Here is a 25,117-nt window from a genome sequence, read left to right on the forward strand (position 1 = left end):
TAAGTTTGATTTTCTTTCTCCTAAATATCATGCAATGATCCCTTTTTGATTTTGAAGTTATCTCGTTCTGTAACTTTTACATTAAGTTTTTATGCGATAACTTTGACTACTTGAGTATTGTTTTGTTGTTTTTACATAGATTATTCGTGGAACAATCTTGACAGAAATTCTTTTCATTCATTTTCTGTTAATATCAGAAGCCCTCTTCTAAACGATATTTTATTTTAGTTATTTACAAATGTAAATTCTTTTACTATTTATACGGACCCTGAATATGATTCTCGATTTAATTATCAAATATCTCGGTCAATTTTTGATATACAACCTCGGTCTGAAGCTACTGTATCTATATGTATATCAAGGGCGAAGATGTTGTTACAGGTACTTTAAATACTAACTTTGAACCGATGATGTATGTAATTTTCTTTCCTCATGATGATCGAGGGTTCCGAGTTAAACAGCAGTATACAGAGTAAGTCACAGAGTGTCTGTACGACAACATTGGTACAACTCCCCCATTTTGTATGTCCCAAAATTGTTAATCAAGCCAAAATAAAGCTGAAACATTTCATATTGAAATGATTTTATACATTTTCTTTTCAGATTTACATAGAACTTATAAATTTTGCTTTAGCCTCAGTCTGCTCATCTGGCGGGCTAGTCCGGTAGTATTTTCTTATTTCTTGACAAGTGAATAATTTTCACCAAATCTGTTTCGGAGCTGTTTTAGTGGATTTTGCAAGTAAATCATAGCAGTAATTGCTGTAATGCATTTTTTATAATTTTAAGAATAATCTGGTGTACCATTATTATAAAAAGAGTTTCTTTCTGTTCAGATAAAACTGTAAACATTTCTATAGGTTTAGCAGCACTGTAGCGATGTTCACTACTCTTTAGACATGTCGTTTCATATTTCTTACTATAATAAATGAATTTAAGAATATAAAGACGCAAGCAACACCAGCGATTCTTTCCAATCAATTAAAACTATGATTCTGGTTTTGTTTGTTTTGATAATGCAAAACCTGCTGAAGGGAAGGACTGCCTTCGTGTAGAGATTGTTAAAGGAAACTGGCCCATATTCACTTTACGCATATGGAAAACCATGAAAACTATATCATAACAGTCCCATTCACCAGAATTTGAGGCAGGATCGGACTACCAACGTTTAGCTGTTTCATTTCTCGACCACCGGCGGGCAATCCTTGGGGACTTATAAAGTAATGGTCATATGCGTTGGCATTTATCCAGAATGACTGATTTCTCATTAAATTAATTTTTGCAGGTTTACCGTCGCAGGTGTTACTATATTCGGGTTTTTAGAGATTTGTAAGCATTCACAACAATCAAGAAGAAAAACATTTAAACTCTTACCGTAGGCAAAGAAAATGCATAAGTGTAGAATTGATATTTGCTTAATTCAAAGATTGTTTTCGTTACGTGATTAAGAAGAGGTATTTAATTTTTTTTTAAAGAAAGAGGATGGCAAAGATACTATATACGTTTTGTACAGATATTATTCAATATTAATTGTAGTAAGATATTGACATGATTAGAAATTTTTAGAACACTTCAAAAGTTTTACCTTATTATTACTACGGCTGCTGTTATTTAAACGGTCCAAACTGTTATGTCGTCAAAAGGCCTGTTATGGTTAGGATTTAACCATAACCACTGCTGCTCATAGTCTGCCTATCACAAGAAAAGTAGGGTAGGTGTTTATTAACAAGAGGGATAATAAGTTTAAAGTTTAAGATATTAGAAGATTTTTTAGTTCACTCATGGTGTTTCAATGTGAGTGGAAATTTATCACCTATTTTTTAACCTATTTCTTGATAATCTCTCAAATTCAAATTTTCTACTCACACACATAATTCTTCGCTGAAAATACAGTGTGATAAAGCGATTATTTTCAAAATTCGATTTAGATTTTTTATTTAATATTTAAAAGTAAGGTTTCAAAAATAATAAACGTTCGTATCTCAAACATAATTTCTCATATAGTTTAGTGAGAATAATAGTTAACATAATTCTACCTACAGAATTCATGGGCACCCATGGTAAATTAAAAAAAAATTAGCTTATATATTTGACAATGTAATTAAATTACTTGATTTCGTTATTTCGACGCCCCACGCTTTTATTATTCGCGATCTAAAACTGAAGATGAATTCTGTAAACAGAATTTATTATTCAATCTAATAATCCCATTAAAGTAAACGATAAATTATTTTTCTCCCTTTAGTCTATTAGTTATCTTAGTTATCCTATTTGTTTTAAATATAGGCTTAATGCGTAAAAACTTTTTTTAGTTGTATTTTATTGAAATTCTTAGAATGATTTAGATGCATTTTTGATCAACTCGTGAAAACCACTGTAGTATTTTTTAGTTTAATCTGGTTTCCTCCAGGTCTGATGGATGTTATTGTAACTTAAAAAAAAAAAAAAAAAAAAAAATCATCAGTATTTTCTCTTCATTAGTATTATTAATGCAACTTTATTTATGTGTTAGTTTAATTATTGAAAAATAGCTAAAAATGATTAAGAGATAATTAGTTCTAATTCATCTAGTTTTCAACCTCTTTCATTTGTAGCTCATCTTCTCGAAAGCTCGAGTAGTATACAGCTAATATACATATGACTGCATCAGTTTTGCATAAATTATGACTATCTTCTTGACTATACGCCTAGAGAAATTAAGGTCTGAAATCAGCATGGATATCGAGCTATGTAAACACTGATAACTCGCGCTAAGGAATCGCTAAATTATATCACGCTTTAAAACATATTCATATCGGCGTAATATTTCAACTTCTGTTTCCTACCGTAAGCTTTTCTGAACGTAAGGAAATTTTCGGGATGAAGAAATTTCAACCAGTTTTGGAACTGTTACGACAAAAAAGCAGTGATGAATTACAGGAAGCTTTTTCTTCAACTGATACGGCTAAAAGGATAGATTTTGTAACCTTCAGTGCGCTACTGAAAACAAAGTTGCAACTGAATGTACCAGAAAATGAAGTTAAGAAGTTATTTTTCCAAATCGACCGCTACTCTCGGGATAGCGTTACGCTTGAAAACATAAATAAATATCTTGAATATTACGAAGAAGTTCGGTTACTGCAACGTAAGTTTTCATCTTTCAAATATCAGCTAAAATTAATTTAAACAATGGTCATAAATATCTTTTTGGTCAATTTTTAAAATACGTATATCGTCAGTGCAGCTTTTTTTTTTTTTTTTTTTCAAATCTGCTGCCAATGTTGTTGCCATGTTTATGTAAACAGAAGATTGTTGCTATTGCTGAAGGAAAGATATTTTTTTGCTTAACTGCACACTTAAATATAGTTATACATTTTATAAAATTTAATACCAGTAAAAGAATATTAATTTTCTTTCATCACCGCAAAAAATCTAAAAAAGGATTTTCTATTGATCTTAAATCTGTAACGACATAATAAACTTTGCGCTGCGTGTCCGAGCTGCATGAAATTCTTAAAACGACTTTTGTCGAGTTTATGATAAATTGCCTTACATTTTATATTAATAACAAGAAGATAAGTAGTATTTCATACAAACAACAGTACAGAATTTCCATATGACTAAGATTTTTGTATTTGTAACTGGTACGTTATATTACATTAAGAGAATCATGTAACAAATGAAATAATATTAATGAAAATGCCGGGTGGGACAAGATATACTTAACCCCAAAATACCGTATGACCGGTTTTGTTTATCTTGGGGCTTGTGCCAATCGATATAATATCGCTTTCACAGTTTATATGTCTTTACTTGCTTTGGGTTCAGTTTGTCTGGAGCTAGCCCTCCCCGGTGGTCGACGTAGAGAACTCTGCGAAGCTATTGGCTAGGATCTGTACCTAGGCAGTCTCGGCCACAGCACTATACAAATTACGAAACTAGTGGTTGGAGGCCCCAGAAAGGTCACTTATTAGCCGGCCCGTAGGCCTGGCATGTCCTAGAGCAGGTGGCTCTAGTAGCCCGGGGGGATAGCGCCCCGGGTTTGCTGGGTAATGTCCCTCTGCGACGGGCAGCCCGAGCGACTGGCAGGTAGCAAATCATAGACAACGATCGGTGTCGCATAAGCGATGCATTCCTTTCTCCAAGGTGAGAATACAGGGGTTGAACCTCTGTGCCTGGGGTGAGGGGTCTTTTAGTGCTATGAGGTGGAAAGAATAATGCTCATATATTAGTAGTTGTCTTTAGCTACCTTGTTTTATATAGACTTCAATATAAGTGAATATAAAACTAATCAGTAGCACCCATAAAAATAATGCACCGAAATTTGTTTTTAAAGTTTTTTAAAGAGGAATTATGGAAAAAAACAAGTCGAAATAAGTTTATTGTAAGAATTTGAAATTAATTTTCAGATCTAGGAAATATTCTTTTACTTATTCATAGTTATTTAATGCTGGACATATTTCTTTAATCATATATGCGTACACCTTTCACAAAGAATAAACGGGATGGTTTTATATCTTCCGTTCTACTGGGCCGATTGACGAAATTTAACTTTGCTTTTAATGTGTCGAAAGTGTGACTTAGGATATATTGTTACGGATTTTGTACATAGATAGCAGACTTTACTGAAATTATATGTGAAACTGTTGTATTTTTCTGTGTAATGTAATATAAGAAAAATCTAAAAGAGTCAATTTATGCCGGAAAAGTAAGAATACTAGGGCAAGTTCATTTAACGCTGCGTAATTATGCGAGATATCGCCACGCTGGCAACGGGTTTGGCGACTTATTATTTTGTCACCAAATCTGGCGTAAAATTGTCAAAAGACGCCAAACGTGGAGATTATTTGGCGACATTTTGGGCTGGTCTCTGCATCACCGTAATATGTATTGTAACTGAATAAATGTAATTGACCACTATGTTAGCTGTAACCGTAATTCGACCCTCGTTTTGTCTTCCAGTAATTTCGAGAAGCAGAAAGTACTAGAAATATCTCGGCGGCCTGCTGAAAACTATCTAAAGCCGGAGAGAGAGCATCTGCTCTTACTAGCGCGCGATAGCCGAGCGGGATAAGTCCTTGCCACTGACTACATGAGGTTGCGAGTTTGAAACCAGACGAACTCTCAAAAATTTTCTAAAAGACTGTGTTAATAGTGTATATATGAATTAGAGACTAAATATCAAGACTTTAAGATCTCAGTGCTCAATTCACTCTCTGATAAGAACTTTGTGAATTTACGAACTTAGTTTTGAACTCTTGACTTTGCTAAAATAACAGCGCAGCCTCTGGTTGTGAGCAGGAGCGTAGCTAGAGTTTCCAGCGCCCGGGGACAACTGAAGAATTTGCGCCCCTTTCTGTGTACCAAGAATGGAAAACATTTCATAAAAAAATTTCGTAGCATCAATTTGGCGCCCCTCGGATACTGCGCCCGGGGACAGATGTCCCCTCTTGCCCCACCCTAGCTACGCCACTGGTTGTGAGGTGCGATTGCATCATAATTCAAAAAACAACCATGTAGTGCAATAAACTAAATCAAATAGTAAAAACTCACAGTAGAGTTGAAGCTAGTAGCAAAGTGATGATTCGTAATCTGTAATCTGCTCTTAGTTGTTGTAGTTATCGTTGTTGCGAGTTGTTAGTATAGCATGAACTGAGATATCTCCGGGTTAACTTTCTTCTTAGTTGCGCTTTACATTGCGTTGTGTCTAACGTTGTTAATAGTTTGAAGTGCAACTACTGATTGTACTCTGTGACAGTCTGAACGCCTGTACGAGTATTTCTGTGAAAAATTCCAGAACTTTCAAATGTTTCATTTGATAAAAATAAACTTTATTAACCTATCATCGGACTTGTGTACATTCAATCTATTACGAACCCGTTTAGGCGCGCAACAATATATTAGATTTATATATAGCATTGTTCATTGTTAAAAACACAACTTTGAATGAATAAGGATTACATGATACATTAAACATGATATATATTATATTATAGGGCATATATAGAGCGATCTCTTTTCGTTTCGAAAGCATCAGAAAGTTGCACAAACACGGGGCAGAGGCAGGTCAGGTTAACAAATTAAAATTATTTTCTAAGAGCGAAACCACCAAATTTGGCATGCCCCTGACATTTTAGGAATGCATTTGTGGAGAACATTTTTTAGGAAACTGGCTCATATCCACAAGGGGGAAAACGATGCGAAATCCCATACAGGCAGCTTGTTCGCAGTGATTTGAAGGGGAGTAAAACTACTAATGTTTAGTAAATTTAACACTGTCTTTTTTTATAATTTATAAGCTACATAGTGTATAATAAAATTAAAAGAAGCAAGTCGTATTTAGGGATTTATCACATTTCTTGACCCAGAGAAATTTTACGCCCGTAAAACGCACAAATATTGACGACCTTTAATAACATATGACTCTTCAGTTACTTGCTTTGCAAGTACTTTAAAGAAACCTCCTACTCTATCTGTATTTCCTCTATATTCTGAAGAGTCTCCGAAACATTAACATTTCTTTTAAAACAACAAATTAGAAAACGTTCATTTTTATTCCAACTCTGTCAATGGTTTGGTTCTTTTGATAACGGCTGAGCACAACAAGGTTTTCTGCCTAAGGGGAGGGATCACTTTGGGGAGGAAATGGAAACTGGCTTTACACATGAGGCAAATCACGAAAACGCCCATGCACCCTGCCCGTTCACCGGGATTCGATCGAATTACCAATGTTCAGCGAATTTACCGCTGGGCCGTTGCTAGGCCCAACTCTTCAAATAGCTTTCGAATGCCTTCTGATAATCATCAGACTTCTAAAATAATCAATATTTCTATTAAAGCATTCCTGATTTACGTTTAAATGCAGAAAAGAACTATATAATTAGTTCTTAAGTCTGTTAGGTGCAAGTAGAGGAACTTTGTGTTGATAGACTGTGTAATTCTGGTATAGGTGTAACGAAAAGTGGGAATGTGTTTGGAGAGTTATGCTATGCAAAATATTTAGCTAGGCAGTCAGAATAAATCTTTTAATATAGCTTTATAAATAAAATAAATGTCAAACAACTGCCCATCAGCATATCAGCGCAAAGGACTAGTAATGACTGGTAGTTCTAGTTCGAGTTTAATCCCGTGAAAACGTTGACTGTATGGCTGTTCTTCACATCTGCAACGTGAATATGGGCCATATTTCTTGGACAGTCATGCACGAGGGCCTCTCTGTAATCTAATTAATTCAATACCAAACCATTCCCAATGCGGTTTCAACTATTATGTACAAGCTGTCTTCTACGGTAACAAAATTCATTTCATATCCCTAATTAAGCAAATCTTGTCTGATATCAAACTGTCTGATTTCTTTTTTAGAGGATGGACCATTTGAACCAACTCCAACAACATATTCCGCAGTGAGGTGCCAGGATGCTGTTGTAGAATGGACATTGTTCCCAGAGCTGCAAGATGTACCTCATGATCTATCCGGCCATTATGTATCGCTCAGTCGGACCGGGCTGTTAACATTTTACACAAGAAGTATGGAGAAACGCTTTGAGAAGTCTATAGAAACTCTTGAGGATGGAGGTAGTTTATGAAATATAAAATTCGAATTTTTCTTATTTTTTGTATTTCATACAAGTTATGCATATTAAAATATGTGTTCACTTTGCGGAATCAGTGAGCTAGCTGATCCACTGCGGTGATATTGGATTAATACTTAAGATTATGTTATTATGTTGTTTTCTGGAACTGTGTACATTTATTGCAACCATAATTAAAGAAACCACATCCTTGATCCACATCCTTGATGTATTCTCGGCATTGTTCGTAAACCTGTCAGTCTACTTTCGGTTCGTCTTTTCAGCAGTATGCTCTCCGTATGCGACACAAATTTATCTATAAGTCTCTGCAGCACTGAGAACATTGATGAACTCATACAGACGATGGAGATGTTTCTTCTTTTCAATTTAATTCGAACTCCATGCTTCGAACTCCTGAAAACCGTACACTCCATACATAGATCCCGGAGCACTCCATAAATGGATCCTAAAAACAAAAATCTTGTTGACCAAAACAAAATCATGCATAAAGATAAAGATACGGAATTTCATTAGTTACAACCTTGTATATTGAATTCCACTGCATTCATTATAAGCGACCTTCAGGAAGACATTAATGTATCAACTCAATGGCATATCAGCTATTTAAACCTTGGCAGTTTTATTTAACAATGGTCTGTATGCATGATACCTAGGACTGTTTTTAATAGAGCGAGAGGAGCTCAAAAGTTCAAGGTTCAACTGAGCAGGGGAAGTAACTAGGGCCTTAACACTGGCATGTTCTCAAAGAAACTATTATTGCTAGACAACGAGTGTTTCCATTGTAGAGACATTAGGTTATTTCGAAGCAGGAGAGATAAAAAATGGGCAATCCTTCGCTGGGACTCGAACCTCGGACCTCTCGAATACGTGCCGGGCGTCCTGACCACTACACCACAAAGGCATGCTAAGAAGGCGGGAGAAATACCTTATATACTCCCCCTTTTAAAGGGCGCTTGGGGATTAGGGGACCCATTCGCCAAATCCTGATTTTGGAGAATTATCATCCAGAACCTTTTTTTAGTTAGGGCGCCACTGTAGAGACATTAGGAATTTTTTTAGAGCAAGAGACGTGAAAAATGAGCAATTCCCTCGCCGGGATTTGAACCTCGTACCTCTCGAATACGCTCCGAGCTTGCTGACCACTACACCACGAACGCATGCTAAGAAGGCGCGAGAAATACCTTATACAATATTGAAAATTAATATTGCGAAACACTGTACTGCGAATTCATGTACCGAATTTTGAAACCAAGTTAAAAGCATGCGTAATAATAACGATGCAACTGACAGGAAAGTGAAAGAACCTGCAGATATGTGATCAAAATAATCTTTAGGAAATGATTGTTCCTGTCTAGCTGTTGCTACTTAGAACATACTAACATAATGCATAATAAAAAGTTAGAAGGATGATGCAGACACAATCCAGTTTTGTTTTGTTTAGAGAAAAGAAAAAGTCTTCTTAGTTAACTAATTGAAATACGATTATTTATTTACCTGTATGTTCAGGATAAGAACAATAATTATGACCTCTTAGTAGTAATTTGTTTATGATTATTAAAAAATAATATAATAAAATTTGATGTATATTTAAAAGACTTCTGAAAAAAAAAAAAAAAAAAAAAAAAAAAAAAAAAAAAAAAAAAAAAAAAACATAATTTACCAGTAAGAAGCGATTCCTATTATTTTATTGTTTTAATAAATAGTTGAAGACATACTTTTCTAAAAATTGATTTCTTATTATTAACTGTTTACTAATTATGTTCAGGATTTTCCAATAATAACAGGAAGAATGTTTTCTTAAAAACTGAAATTAAGGGAAAGACAGGTGACAGGTGACGGAGGACGGGGACGCCTGAAGTTTAACAGAGGTTAACAGGCATATGTCCCGCGTCCTCCCCTGGAGTTTATTTAATAGTTATAAGTGTGGATACATGGCCATACAGGGGCAACTGTTTGACATCTGGCATTTGAAGTACATTTGAATTAACATACAGGCACGGTTAAAAAAAAAACACTTAATAGGTTATAACAAAAGAAGAAAATTAAACACCTAAAAATGGTGTTCAATTTTCTTCTGCTCCCTATGCAGTCAGAGATTAGATGGTAGAGCATTAGAGTGCATATGTCAGTGCAAGTAATGCATGTAAGCCATATTACTCTAGTTGACAGAGGTCCTGGCCATATGCTGCAATGGTGGTTATTATTTTGCAGATTTTATTTATGGCCGCTCTGTTTTTGGCTAGGAACTTGTGAAATGCTGAGATATTGGCTGGTATCGGGAAGTGGAACTGTTCCGTGAGTGGGCACTGAAAGATATAATGGTCCGGTGACCCCTCACCCCCGCAAACACAGCGATCCGTGGTTGAGATGGTGCGGCGGTAGAAGTAATCCGGGAAGGGACCATGACCAGTAATGAAGTTGGTAAGGGGAGCAATTGCCATAAGGCGCTCCGTGGTTACTTTTGGCAAGAAGCTATGCGCTCTCCTTCCCGTGTCGCCCTGATCCCATTCTCTTTGCCACCACTGGATAGCGGCATTTCGCAGTTGACTTTTGAGGAAAGATGGTGGTGCTGATACTGATATCGGTCTGGCATTTTGGTTCGAAGCAGCCTCTTTAGCGAGTTCATCCGCTGTCTCATTACCCATGTTACCTGCATGGGCTTTAATCCATACTAGGTCAACATGTGCGTGCCGATTATCTTTTAGGATATGCTGCAGTCGTATGATCAGCGGGGAGGCGTGACTATGTTTGTCAAGAGCAAGCAGTGTCGACATACTGTCTGTATAAAGCTGCACATGTGTGATGTTGTTGAGCGCCACGTATTCAATGGCAGCTGTTATGGCAACTACTTCTGCTTGAAAAATGCTATTATTTGGATTGAGGTGCCCTTTCCAATGGTGTGCAGCATGGCCTTGCCTGTAGTATATAAAGGCACTACCTACACCCTCAGCAGTTTTCGAGCCATCTGTGTAGAACGCGTGCATATTAGGGTTTCCTTCTGGTTGACTTCGTGACGGTTTGAGGACAGTGTGAATGCCAAGTCCCTTGTGTGCTGGGTGCGTGTGGAGAGGAGTACATGGATGTTCGTAATTTGCAGGGCTATGTAAGGTGCCTGCAAAGGTTGCGTCTTTCTGTAGATGTATTATTTTAGTATATGTGGCCTCTAGCTCCGCTTGGATATGAAGTGGTATGATGCCTGCCAAGGTGAGTGCTGCATAAGTTGCAGTGGTGCGGTAGGCTCTGCATAAGCCTATGGCGAATGGGCGCTGTAGTGATAGGAGTTGCTTAACCTTGCGTGCGGTCATGGGTTGTGCCCATATAGCTGCCGCATAGAGTGCCACCTTCTCAGCTACAGTTTTATAAAGTACCTTTTGAATGTGGGGATTCCGTCCCCAGTTCCGGCCTTGGAATTGTCGTGATCTCCTGGCAATTGCAGATGTTTTAATCTTTTGTGCCTGGATATGCGGAAGCCAAGTCAGACCTGGGTCCCATATTACCCCAAGGTATCTTAAAGTTTTTACGACTTTAATATTCCGGCCTTGTAGTTTGATACATGGGCTACGTGTTGGATTTGTACCCTTTCTTGGAAAGATGATAGCAGTGGACTTTGTGGTGGATATTTTGAGTTTTAGCTCTTCGCAGAGGTTGGCAAAGATAGTGCATGACTCACTGCCATGGGCTTCAAGCTCAGCGCGTGTGCGGCCTCTGACCAGTAATGCCGCGTCGTCCGCGTATGCAACTAACACAGTATGTTGTGGCCACCTTGCCTCTAAGACTTTATTAAAGGTGAGGTTCCATAGCAGAGGCCTTGCACAGGACCCCTGTGGACATCCTCTCACTTGTGTTATTGAAACAGTACTACTGTTGTTAGAGATCATCAGTTGCCGGTCTGCCAGATAGTTGTCCAGAACTTGAAAGATATTTCTTGGGCATCTTGCCTCTCTGAGGGCCTGCCTGATGGCAGGCCACCAGAGGGTATCGAACGCACTTTGCAAATCTATCGATATAAAAGCCGTCTGGTAGCCCTGCGATTTGTTCTGATTTATGACTTCATGGATTCGCTGCAGGGCATGAATGGTAGAACTGCCTTGTTTGAAGCCAAATTGTCTTGGGCTAATGCTTTGGTATTGATGTAGATGAAATTTTAGCCTGTTGACGATGAGCTTCTCGTAAATCTTTCCCATCGCCGACAGAAGGCAAATTGGCCTAAAGGAACTCGATACTAGGGGGTCTTTATCCTTTTTTAAAAATAATACCACATTGCCTTTTTTGAAAGCTGTGGGGAATATTTTATAATGCAGAAGCTGGTTGTAGTATTTATGGAAGTAGGATGATCGTGCCTGATATGCAACTTTGATAATTGCGTAATCGAGTCCGTCTGGACCCGGGGCCTTTTTTAGTGGCAGATACCGGAATATATTACGTATCTCCTGTGCAGAAAACTGTATATCGTTCGGTGTGCATGGCGAGCTTGTATCTTCTCTAATTTGCCTCTGTTCTGAAGTATCTGCTTGTGTATCATCTGTGGGAAAGATAGCATTTAAAAGTTCCTTGGCGGTGGAGGCCGCTACGTCCATAGTATGTGGTGCTGTTGTTTGAACTGGTACTTGCGCTGGTTGGAAGATCTTCTGCGTTGCCAGTTTGTGTAAAATTCCATATGGATTACTGTTACTGGTGCAGAAAGATCTCCAGCTGTTAATTTTAGCTTCAAGAATTGCTTTCTTGTAGGCGGCCCTTTCTTGCCGAAAGGGCCGCCTACGTCTTCCCGTCCACCAGGATATGCCTTGGAGTTTTTTGGCGGTCCTTGTAGGGAGGATCTGCTGACATATTTGTCTGAGTAATGACAGAATGTGGTCTGTGTAATCATCCAGTTCTTGGGGGTTGGTAAGGTCTTCTAGTATGTCTTCTTCTCTGATGAGCAGCTCCTGAAAGGCATTCTTCAGTCGTCGTATCTTTCCGCCCGGTAGTTTGAATCTCTGGAGGATATTAATGCTGGCTTCAAGTGTTAGTGTGAAGTGGATGTATCGATGATCTGAGTTACTCTCATCATCTAGAACATCCCATGAGCTAAAGTTGTTGGCAAAATTAGCAGTTGAGAGTGTAAGATCAGGCCATCCTTTATGATAAGTATTGTCATAGGTTGGTTGTGCCCCTTGACTATTATGTAAATGTAGATCGTGACAGGCCATAAAGTCTTCCATGTCTCGCCCTTTAGGCGTTGTAGCCCCATATAGTATTATGTGCATTGAAATCTCCTCCAACGACGTGAGGTACTGTTGGGCATTTCTGTTTCACTCGTATAAAGTTGCAAGTCACATCCGTAAGACCTTCCGTGGGCGGGGAGTAGACGGAGGTTAGGAGGAATTGCTGCTCTTCAAAGATGACTAGAATAGTAACGAAGTCTCTTTCTGTGGTTACTACGTATGGAGACCAGGAGGGGTTGCAGCAGACAATGGCTGCCCGTGGTGCTTGTTCTGCATTGGCTTTCTTCTGAAAAATTTTCCATGCCATTGGTAGGCTTGTCACTTGTCCTTCGCGACAATAAGGTTCTTGAATTATCAAGAAATCTAAGTTATATTGAATAGCATGCTGGACTACCTGCGTGGTCGCGGCTACCGCCCGTTGTAAGTTAATTTGTGTGCACTTTATCTGTGCTTGATTAGAATTAGCTTCCGCACTTGAAGTTTCTTGGGTTGGCCCGCGTATCGCTTGTTCTGTTGTCGTGCTGTTCGGCTCTTGTTCATTATTCATAGAGAGTGCTCCTTCTGACGCGTTCGATGTATCGTCCATACGTTGGGCAGTTGGTATCATAGGTCGGATGGTTGCATGGCATTTGGACCTTCGAGTGCCAAAGTGTGCACTGCGTCTATCAAATCCAGGAGAGATACCTTTACGTCTGAAGGAAGAAGGTATCTGCCTCGTCTTTGTAAGGAAGCTGTTTTTCTAAGACTTTCGCAGAGCTTATTGATTTTTGTGTGATAGTCTAATTCTGAGCCAGCAAGAGTTGCCGGATCAGAGTCGCAGTTAGAATTGTCGTACTCAGCCACTGAGGTTGATGGCCGTGTCATAGTAGCAATCACTTGCACTATACAGTGCGAGAAACAGTTGTGGACTTGAGATGGCGCACTGAATTTGATGCAAAGAGTAAAATCACATAGAGACACACAGAAGTTGCTTCACAGGTATCACTGTTACACTTAAAGATCACTTATACATTTCACTGTGACACTTACTCTGCTCGTAAATGCACTCACTGAACGTAAATGCACTTGTGCTAATCAGCACTAATCACTAATGCACTTTTTGTGCACTAATTACTTGCACACGTATCACTGTAAGCACTTAATAATCACTTATTCACTTTCACTGTAGTGAAATTTCACTGTGACGCTAACTCTAATCAGCACTAATCACTAATGCACTTTTTGTGCACTAATTACTTGCACACGTATCACTGTAAGCACTTAATATCACTTATTCACTTTCACTGTGACACTAACTCTAATCACTAATACACTTTTTGTGCACTAATTACTTGCACACTTATCACTGTAAGCACTTAATAATCACTTATTCACTTTCACTGTAGTAAAATTTCACTGTGACACTAACTCTAATCAGCACTAATCACTAATGCACTTTTTGTGCACTAATTGCTTGCACACGTATCACTGTAAGCACTTAATAATCACTTATTCACTTTCACTGCAGTAAAATTTCACTGTGGCACTAACTCTGCTCGTAATTCACACACACTTGCACTTTAAGTAACGCTAATGCTCTTATTCGAAGAAATTTGTAATGGTCAACAAATTAATTAATGCTAATTAATAAAATAGAATAATCAAAAGGTGACCAGAATGCTGTAATAGTACTATTATACATTCACGGAATAAATAATATGCACAGGGATACACACAAATAATATAGTATTACTATTTATGTTTAATTACTGCCTAATTAAAACACGTTGGTAAGCCAATTACCACACGTAAAAGTTTAGAATAAAGTACAGAGAAACTAAATCATAATGCTCTGATAAGAAATGCTACTGTTTATGCATTCCGTAAAAACATATTATCAAATACTGATACAAGAGAATTATACTGGCAATTAATATAATTAATGAGCCAGTTTGAACTGAGGTAAATAAAACAGATTTGTAATGCAAGCTAGAGCCTTCTGTGCAGAGTACAAATTAAATGCACACGATCACAGCAAAATTGTAGCGTTAGAAACTGTAATTAAATTAACATAGCAGTAATAGATATTATTAGATAGCGCAAAATGACACAAATTGACATAGTTTGATAATTATACAGTATCCGGTGTTATACCTGAAGCCTATTTTATAATATGAAGTTAATGACTAAAATTAGCCGAGTCTAACCAGTAAGTAATGCGATTCTTAATTATACTAATTGATTTAATTAGAAACAGGCAATCCTACCTTGGTTGCTAACCTTCTCTGTACTATCTATAAGCAGCCGCGGTAAGCGAATTGACACTTGGCCGCTATTTTCTCTGCTCTTCTTCTGTATAATGAGTTTCTGCAGAAATCGTTCAAATATTGTCACTGTGTAATCCAAGAGATGGACATAAATCAGGTAAACACTGTACGTAAACACAGGCGCGCGAAGGTGAAAATCCTGTCCAAAATAAAGTCACAAAAAATGAAAACTCGGGTTGTAGTCGTCCAAAAAATTTGAAATTTATATCCCTGTAATCCCTGTCACATGAGGAGTCCAAAACTGAAGGTTCCGAAGAGCTACTTCAGTTAGTTGCCTAATTAGCGAAAAGACGAATTAAAACACAGTCCCTTTTGTTGGTCTTCTTTCCCCTTTGTTGATAGAAAGGAAGTCGCTGACGCCGGGGGGTCGCTGGACAGCAGGTGGTCGTTGGATCGCTTGAAAAGGTCGAGGGTCACGGACACCTCGTGGCTGCAGAATCACTTACTTTAAAAATTAATTACTAGCGGTATAATTAACCAATTGTCTTGAAACTGGTCTGTAAATACTCCTTGTAAGGTCCTCTTTCCAGCGATATAAAATTCAATATGATTCGGCTTCCGGCGGTCGCTCAAAAGCAATTTAAGGTTCAGCCCCGTTGGATGTTAAACTGAGAAATTAATGAATCCGTAATTAATGAACCGTTGGTCGTAGAACCAAAACATTAGTGTCTACGTATTCCTACTGATGTGGGCTAAATAATAAAACTTGTTTCAGCACCTGAAAATAAAAACTTCCGCTGCTAAAGACGAAACACGAGGAGCGACGAAAATGCAACCTACTGCTGCAAATATGGCCGCTGAATTTTAAGGGAAAGACAGAAAGTCAATGAAATTTCATTAGTTAAATTTTAATTACTTGAATTTTTAACAGTTGTACTCTCCCCACTCTACGATTTCTATAAGGCGCAGCCTTGCGTTGTTATTTAGAAAGGAGAATAACAACAGCAATGATAATAATAATAATCATAATATTTTTTTAAAAATCTCTGTAATTTCTTTTGAAATAACATTCATACGCCTTAGCCGTCAATTTATAATCCTATATGTAAATTTAGTAGATAGCTTTTAATAGTTGATGGCTAGATCAGAGAAATTGAGAATTTTGTTGTATCCGACAGCGCGACAGAACGAAAAAAATATGTTAAATATTAATATCAGTAACTTATATTTAATATTTATTAAATTACAATCAGAATTCAAAAGTATTTTAAAAGTATTTTTATGCAACTGGCATGTCATATTTCAGATATTAAACAATTTGTGCTTTCACGGTTTCAAACTTAAAGTAAACTACGAAAACTTGCTTTAAAGAGGTTTTCTTTCAGAAATTCTGCAGAATTCTTACCGTGATTTGATCATAAATGTTTGCTCTTGAATCAAAACATGAAGATGTTTGTTCTTGAAACAAAAGTATCTTGAGCAAAAGATCCGTAAAGTCAGCATAGTTTCGATTCCATAGTCATCTTCGAAGCTACGTTGATTACAAATAGAAATTCATGTCCAACGTCAGATCCATCCAAAACATGTCTATTTCATTTATGTGTTTATCAGATCTATTTATGTGTTATCAGAGCACAAGAATGAAATTTTTGATGTTTTAAAAAGCTTCCATTTACATCCTATCTTTTCAACAAAACATATGATCTTGTAAATAGTCTATATCTTGTAAGTAGTCTATATAAAGTTATAAATACAATTGTAATTTATAAGATGAGAGATGATAAATAATCTGATTTGTTTAAAAAAATTGCTGATTGTACAATAAAATACTGAACACGATTATTGTGGAAACTAAAATATTCTAATTTATTAATCCATTGCTGAAAGTGGAATATAGTCTTTGGATTAATAATTTAATTTCCCTTTTGAAGCAACTTGAATGATTATTTTAAGATTCAAACAGTTCTTTGTGATTATTACAGTACATTTAGTGAAATATATCACTTCGTATAGAAACTGCAACACCATGCCAGAGTGATTCAAGCTGATGCAAAAATGTGACAGGCAGATAGAAGTAAAAAGTGTAAGAAGCGTCATGATTAAATAAAGGGTGGCATACTCATCACGCTGACTTAAAGATATGATCAAGGAATAGTCCAAGCAAGAAAGTCCATCTTTAAATTTTGAAAGAAAGGATACTTGCCTATTTGCTGCATGTGAACATAATGCAGCTGAAAAATATCGCATTTTAGGCCTAAAACAAATGGTAATGTACTGAGTTAAACCACCTCATCAACATATCGGCATACTATTACCACATCCATTAAATATATAGTCCCAGTTACCAAGTTACCTCTGAAGTCTGAATGATTGACCATCATCACCGAGGTAAATCGGAAAAGGAAAAATAACCTACAGTAAAAACTGTGTCATTCCTCACTTAAGGTTATTTTGGTACAGCAACTTTGAAAACATTTATTACGGTGATTTGGTGTTTGATGGCAGTCTTTACAGTGATGGCTTAGTTGTCAACCTGTTTATCTACTAATGAGAAATTATTTTGTCGATATTGGTGCATCCAAATGTTTCTAAAATACCTATAGAATGTCACCATTTGTTGGGACAGAATGCTTCCCCTTTTTATTATGCAGATCAAGTGATTGAGTGATTGTTGCGGTATCATGTAGCTTATTTATCTAAATAGATCCTGAAATTATTTTAGCCCCGTGATAAAATTTTTAGTGTTTCATTTTCTTTATGAAATATATTTTAGAAGGCCAAGCTAAAAGATAGGGCAGTTTTACAGGTTAGCAAATTTGCCGTAATCTAGTGAGGAATAATCGAATAATTTGTTTTGGAAAATTATCTTGGAGGAATGGATATGTGCATTTAATGAAATGTAGCTCATACTGTTGTTTAAAGATGCCAATATTTTCTATAATTGACAACTTTTCATAGGCAAATTAAGCACGTGGGCAACTGCACTTGCATGCATACCGAGAAAAAAGTTGGTAGCAGTATCTACGACATCAGGAGACATACGGTTCTTTCAAGCCACCATGTACAAGTGAGTCGAATTTTTATTAACTCTTAAGTTCTTACAAATTGCAGTTGCTACAGTTGTCATTAATATTCAAGCTATATATTCTGAATAACACAGGAACTGTTACGATGCATACGGCTCACTTCGTACGAAATAGGAATGTTTTTATTTAGTAAGCTACGGTATAATTAATATTTTGAGCATTATTTAATTCACGATTTCGTTAAGTAAGCCAGGTTTCTCTAAGCTGGCCGTCTCTGGCGACCAATATCGGCCTACCACTTGCAAAAGAGTTTTAAACATTTTGTAGCTCCTGAGTTAGATATCTGATTGCCAAAGCCAACTTTCTCTTACTGCGACATTCCACTTAAAGATGTCATACCAACCATTCACCACTGTTGTACAGTCGGTATAATAATGGCGCAAGGAATTTTGGTTTCATTAATTCGAAATCATAAATCATTCAAGAATATTTACGAATTTTATGAACATGAAGTTTAGGCCCGGAAAAATGAAATTCATAAATCATTCATTGTGCACCTTTCTTGAAGACCATATTTCATTTTATGTTGCTAAAATTATTATTTAGTATACAGATTCTTTAGACGCCCTTAAAATACATAAAAGGCTTATTTAGTCAATGACGAAATTTGAAGATTATGTTTTAGTCTTTAGTGAATTTGATTTTTAGGTTTTATAGTTCACTTTTCCTTCTGCAGATGATGTTAGATGTTTAACTTCCTGTAATTTGGTTAGAAATCTTTATGTGTCGCTTCGGTGCTAACATATCACGATGCATTTCTGTCGTCTCATTTTCGGTCTCGCAGCAGTAGAAGAAGGTATTGTTTGACTTTTGAAACATCAGTTGTAGAGTCATTAAGTTTATTTCGAAACAGGAAATATCAGCAATGACCTACCAGGACTCGATCGCTGGACCTCCAGATTGCTAGCCGGACGCGCTTTCCAATTACGGCACGAAGTCGCAAGGTAAAGAAGGTGAAAATTCGTTACATTTTTCCCCACTTAAAAGGCAATTTTGCAGAAGGGGACTCAGCCGAAAATTCCGGATATTGGAGAATTATCGTCTTTCCCGTCATTTTAGTTCGGGTGCTAGTTGTAAGTTTATTTCGAAACGGGAATCACGAATTATCACCAGTTCCCTCGCATACGCAATCATACGCAATGTTCATAAAAGTACTTTTGCGCACTTTATTTATGCAATCGTTGGTCGTTGATATTCATTTTCACTCCCTGAAATGTTTTAAAAGGATACAAATATTCCTATTTCAGCATTTTAAAATTAAAAAACGTTAATTTCGTAAAAGTTACGAACTTCTTATAAGACGATCTTCTTCTACGATTAAACTTCTTATAAGGTATTTCGGTCTCTATAGTTAGTTATATTTAGTAAAAACTTATTTAAAAAGAGAGAAAAAAAAAAAAAAAAAAAAAGAATAAGAAGAAAGGGGAAAAAAAAAAAAAAGACTTCTGACAGAAATTGGCAGGGATACCTAAATCTAAATTTCAGGTTAGTCTTACTTAAAATTCAGGGTTCTTACACAAATTGAATAGCAAATTACATAAATTTGAGTAGCGTAGTACACAATATTGTAACTAAAAATAAAAATCAGTTTGAGATAAAGTTTTCTGTGTTAATGGATAAAGTGAAAGGCATTGATTTGAAAACTCCATCAAAGATTTAATCAAAAAAAATTTCTTCATAAAAAATTTTATTTATTTAAAAAAGATTTATTCTTATAGAATTTATGTTCTAGAAAAAAGTTTCAGGCTTCAAGTCTCAGGCTGGCACAACTCGTGACAGTATTTGCATAAATAAGAAATTAAAAAATTTCTAGTCAAATGAATTTTTTGTACTTTGTGTAAGTTATGATACTAAAAAAAACTACACTTGAACATTATTAAAATATTTTTAGAGTCTGGAAACTTGCAACTTACTTGTGTGAAAATGCTTTCGGCCCATGAAATGTAACAAAATTGGAAATTAAAGAATGTTACACATTAACAAATTATAAGGATTATCCCAAACACTTTAAACGGAAAGAAAAGTCAAGCTATATTTATCTATTTTTTTAACAGATCCCTCAAAGATAATAACAGATTTGGTTTCTGGCACTCCAAACATTAGCGAAAATGCATACTTTGAAATTAGATTTCTTAACAATTTTTTTTGTATGGAAGCAAATCCTTTTAGTTTTCATATATTTAGAATGGGTATAAACATTAATTTTTAGAAAAATAATTTTTAAATTTAAAAATTCCAGAATATGAGTATTTCAGTTATCTAAAACATTTTGGTAGTTAGAAGTATATGTCTAGACGGACGGTTGCGAAAATAAAGGTCGGATAAGGATTACGGACACTCTTTATAGAAGACATTATATTTACGATTACAGGAAGAAAACAAGTATTCTTCTTTTCTTGTGTCGGAATCTGAAAGAGCAACTTTTAAGCACTGCAGAATCAATTCTAATCATATAAATATATTTTGAGGAAATACGCAATGTATTTCTTCCTGCTTTATTTAATACAGTACTATCTCTCCTAACCGGCACCCAGTTCACCAATAATACCAGCAACATCAAAATAACGGCACCTTTTTGAAGTCTAAATTTAAATCTGGAATTTAGGTATACGAGATGAAAAATATATAATGGAATAAAAATTTTAAGATTTAAACACGGAAAACATTTATGTCATGTTTCTGGAGTGTAATATAAAAAGCTTTATCCAAACTTTGGACCAAGGAATTATATAGAATAAAGATGAATTACCGGTTCCTTTCTATGCATCGAGGTATGAACTTTGAAGTAAGTGTCTATGACTTTCAGATGCAACGCACATTAAAAGAAGCCAGATTTACTTTGTGTCTTACTTGCAAACATGTAAAGAATTAGTTTACGTAGTTATTGCCATAAATTGTGGCCTATGATCATATTCGTAAACGAAGAAAAGAGTGCGGAAGGTTCCCTTGGATTTATTAGAACACGTTCGGCTTAGTTGGATATTCGGAGAGAGTTAGTATTTGTGAACAGAAGGTGCAATTCTGTTTCCATCACATTCTATAAAGATGACGACGAACCAAACAGGCATATACAAGGAAAAGAGAAAGATTATTAGGAGAATGAGAAGGATAAGGATGAAGACGATACACAAAGCAAGAAATTTACAACATAAAAAAAGCTGTTGAAAGATGGTATTAATGAGACTGCTGAGAAATGTTCATCTTACGTCGGTAAATGCCATTAGAACTTCCATGTGATTAAAAAAATATGGTAATTGAGTAATAAATTAGTTATTTAATTTTTTAAATTATAAAGTATGTATATTTTAATTTTAAATTAACTGTATGATTTTTAATATTATTTATTTAATTATGCCGAACAATAAACAAAACACGACTAACGGACTTTGCATGCTGCAATTTCTACGGATGGCATGATTTTGTAATCAGGTTTTTTTATTTGATTAAAAAAAAAGAACTGGATTTAGTTTTTGTTTTTATTGAAATACCAATATAATGACCGCTTAAGTGCTGTTTTCATCAAAACTTAAATGCCAAGGCTAACGAAATATTAATGAAACGTTATTAAACTTGATTTCAGATTTGAACATAAATTCTCCATTGCATGGTTACCTTCCATCGTTGTGAGTCTAGATTGTTATATGTCGGAGAAGCTAGTATGCGGTGATTTTTCTGGGCATGCTTTTGTTTTAAATATGAGTTCTGATTTCTTTTCAAAGCTGCACAGGAAAGCCCTTCACCTCGGACCATACATCATCGCTTTCGACACTATACAGAAAGGAAAGGTAAAGGGATTACAATGCCAGTATTCCGAAAAAAACCACTTTACACCCATACAAAAGGTAAAGTATAGTACTTCTTCGTACGCTTTGTTTAATTCAAAATTTGTTAAGAAACAAGTACTTTCAGCTTATTACTTACTGTGAAGTGAAACGACAAGGTGGAGTGAATAATCTTCCTTTTCAGTAAACCTTTAGCTAAATTCATGTCATATTTTTAGCAAGCATTAGAAAAAAAAATGTTTAAAACAGATTATAACCAGCTTTGTAACAACCTCCCTTCCTTCAAAAAAAAAAAAAAAAAAAAAAAAAAAAAAAAAAAAAAACTCCTCCTAAATTTGGTTATTTAATCTACCAGTTTTACCGATTAAACGCGGTGGCTACTTTAACAAAGAAATACCTATTTATATATAGCATTATAAACCAACAAACCTTCTTATCAGATCATAACCATCGCTACCGCGACCGAAATTTTGTTAATGTTAACACGTGCTCGCCTTAAGCGAGTTGACGTCCAACCCAGAAACTTCAAGTTTTTCTTATTGATTATTTTATACTGCGGGGAAGGAGAACCTTGTATTTGGTTTGCATCTGCATTATTTCTAATAAATTGTTTTCTCAAATTTATAAATAATTTTATATATTATATGCATGCAGACTGTAATAAGATAATTAAAATTTAGTTACTTTCATTTCAAATGCAATTGGCTGTTGCTCAATGTAATTAATCACATTTTTTTCTTTAACCACCAGGTCCAGTATATTCCTAATCTCTGCGCTGTCATTTCCTGTTCCGTACACACAAAAAGAGCCATGCTGATTCATCACTTGGATCGGAATGAAAGTCTTAGTTTTCAGTCACCAGGTGGCATCAACTCTTTCGCATACTGTGCGAGACTTAACTGTGTTGCCACCGGAGGAGTTGATCATTCAGTGATGATATGGAATCCTTCTTACAACACCGTGCATAATGTAAGACATTTAAAAAAGAAAGCAATAAGTGCACACTCTAATTTTTTCATCTTTACTGCTAGAACTAAGGATTAAAGAACTGGACTAATGAGAAAAAAGAGAATTGGTTTTATGTCATATTGAAATTGAATCCTCGTAAATTTCTTCATCGTTTCTAAAGGTGACAAACACTGAAAAATCGAGATCTTTTCAAAATTTCAAGATACGTTTATCGTCCTATCAGAATTCTAATTAGATACTTAATTTTGAATTCACTGGACTCTGATATACTTACGCTTACGCTCAACCATTTCTGTGCTCATAACACCCCTGAAGTGCATCTCGGATTATACCTTTAAATAGAGAAGGGACTGATATAAGAATCTAAGATATGTCATTCAAGCCTGCATATTATCGAAAGCTTCCAAGTGTGGATTTTTGGTGACATTTCTGCGGAAACAGAGGGAAGCGGGGTGCGAGCGATGTATACGTACAGTTAAATGTAATACGTTATATACGCTTAATAATATGTGATATGTACGTAAATGTACGATACGGTATGTATGTACACTGCTCAAAAAAAAAAAAAAAAGAAAAAGAAAAAAAAAAAAAAAAGAAAAGAAAGAAAAAAAAAAAAAGAAAAAAAAAATGGGACAGTGCTATATCTCCAGTTCTACTGGGCCGATTGACAAAATTCAAACTGCGTTTTTCATGTCTCGAAAGCGCGACTTAGGATATATATTAGATTTATATATAGCACTATTCTAACATAGGTATTTTGACACAAAATCGGACTTTTTCTGAAATAACATACCATTTTTTTTCCATATTTCGATTCTACGACTCAAATTATGCCAGAATAACAAGTTTTGTAAAATTCGTACGAGTAGTTTTTAAAATATTAGCTCTCAAAATTTTAGCTCCTCAATGTTAATTGAATTTGGCAAATATTTATTAATATCTCTTTTTTTATTAAACTTTTTTGATTTTTCCTTTCACATTTCCAAACTTAGGTTCATTCCAAATAAAATTTACCCATTTTTTGTGTTTTATTTTTAAAATTTCTATTTTTAAATAAGTTTTATAAATTTTTCGAAAAATATTTTGAATTATAACCTATAAAAGTTTTACCATCATCTTAAAGTAGGTGTACTTTTAAGCATATCTGCAAAAAATTAGACTTTTTTATTCAAAATTTTCTACGATATACACGAATTTACATATTTTCGCGTTTTGAAATTTGGCATCTTTTTTTTGAGCGATAATAACGCCAAATGTGGTTTATGGATTTTTGTTACAGTGAATTGCCACAGCTATTTTTAACTTAAATTTCAAGTAAAATTTTACGGAGAATTAATAATATGATATTGTTTCTCTCAAAGATGCGTAATAAATATTTATTAATACTATATGAAAAGTTATTTTTTTTAAAAATTATAGATGATATTATTCAAATTTTTAACTATTTTTTTAATCTCTCTCTTTCTTCCTTAAAAAAAAAAAAAAAAAAAAAATAAGAGTAAATTTTTGTAAGAGTAAATTTTTACCTTCGGCGTTTTATCGTCTGCTACTTTACTTTAACTTCGCTTAATTCGAATCGTCTAAAACTGAGAATTTTCATTTGATGTTTATTTGAATTTTATGAAAATATTTTATGACATTAACTGCATAATTTATTTCTAAACAAACTGTTGCTTATGAAGTGGCTGAAAGAGCGGCTGATACTATCATCCATATTTTTAAATCACAGTGTATTTTTATAGGAATATAAGATTTAGAATAATCATTTTTATAAAAGTCAAATTATGATATGCAACAACTCTCTAGAGATTGAATTAATGGAAGTTCAATGGTTATGTAGAAATGATCTGCAGCTACTTAATGGCTGGATAAGTCAGCAGGTTCTGTGGACAATCCTTAAAATTCTAATTTAGAATGTAATTGTCAAGAACTGAATCCTGATCATCAGTAGTATAATAAGTAATTATTACGGTTATTAATAAATCCTTCTTATAAAGTAACTGCAAATATTTCAAAAAACTTTCTGTCTGAATGCAAATATTTTAAATTTTATATTAAACAAGATTGCACACGATATTATTTATTTACACTTCAATTTTTACCGCCAACTCTAGTAGAAGTTACAAATCAATTATATTTAATTAAGTATTGAATTGAATTATTTAATTATGGCAAAGCACACGAGGGCTATCTGCCTAAAGGAAGGGATGCCTTCGTGGAGGACTTTCTAAGGGAAACTGGCTGGTATACACGTTACAC

General features: G+C 35.2%; 1 long non-coding RNA gene across 2 annotated transcripts in view; it reads left to right on the forward strand.

The window, feature by feature from the left end:
* LOC146997735 (uncharacterized) overlaps positions 1 to 23,756 on the forward strand; it is a 46,716-nt gene extending 22,960 nt beyond the window's left edge. The window contains exons 3-4 of one of the 2 annotated variants that reach the window (XR_015040811.1): positions 7,342 to 7,554; positions 22,640 to 23,756. This is a non-coding gene — a long non-coding RNA (uncharacterized LOC146997735). Of the gene's footprint in view, positions 1 to 7,341; positions 7,555 to 17,979; positions 18,089 to 22,639 lie in introns of those variants that run through there. The other variant, XR_015040812.1, reaches the window with a different exon arrangement.
* Positions 23,757 to 25,117: the final 1,361 nt, after the last annotated feature.

Source organism: Stegodyphus dumicola, chromosome 4 (assembly GCF_044657685.1).
Source record: "Stegodyphus dumicola isolate Sdum_Otavi_A_Nest chromosome 4, ASM4465768v1".
Taxonomy (NCBI): Eukaryota; Metazoa; Arthropoda; class Arachnida; order Araneae; family Eresidae; genus Stegodyphus; species Stegodyphus dumicola.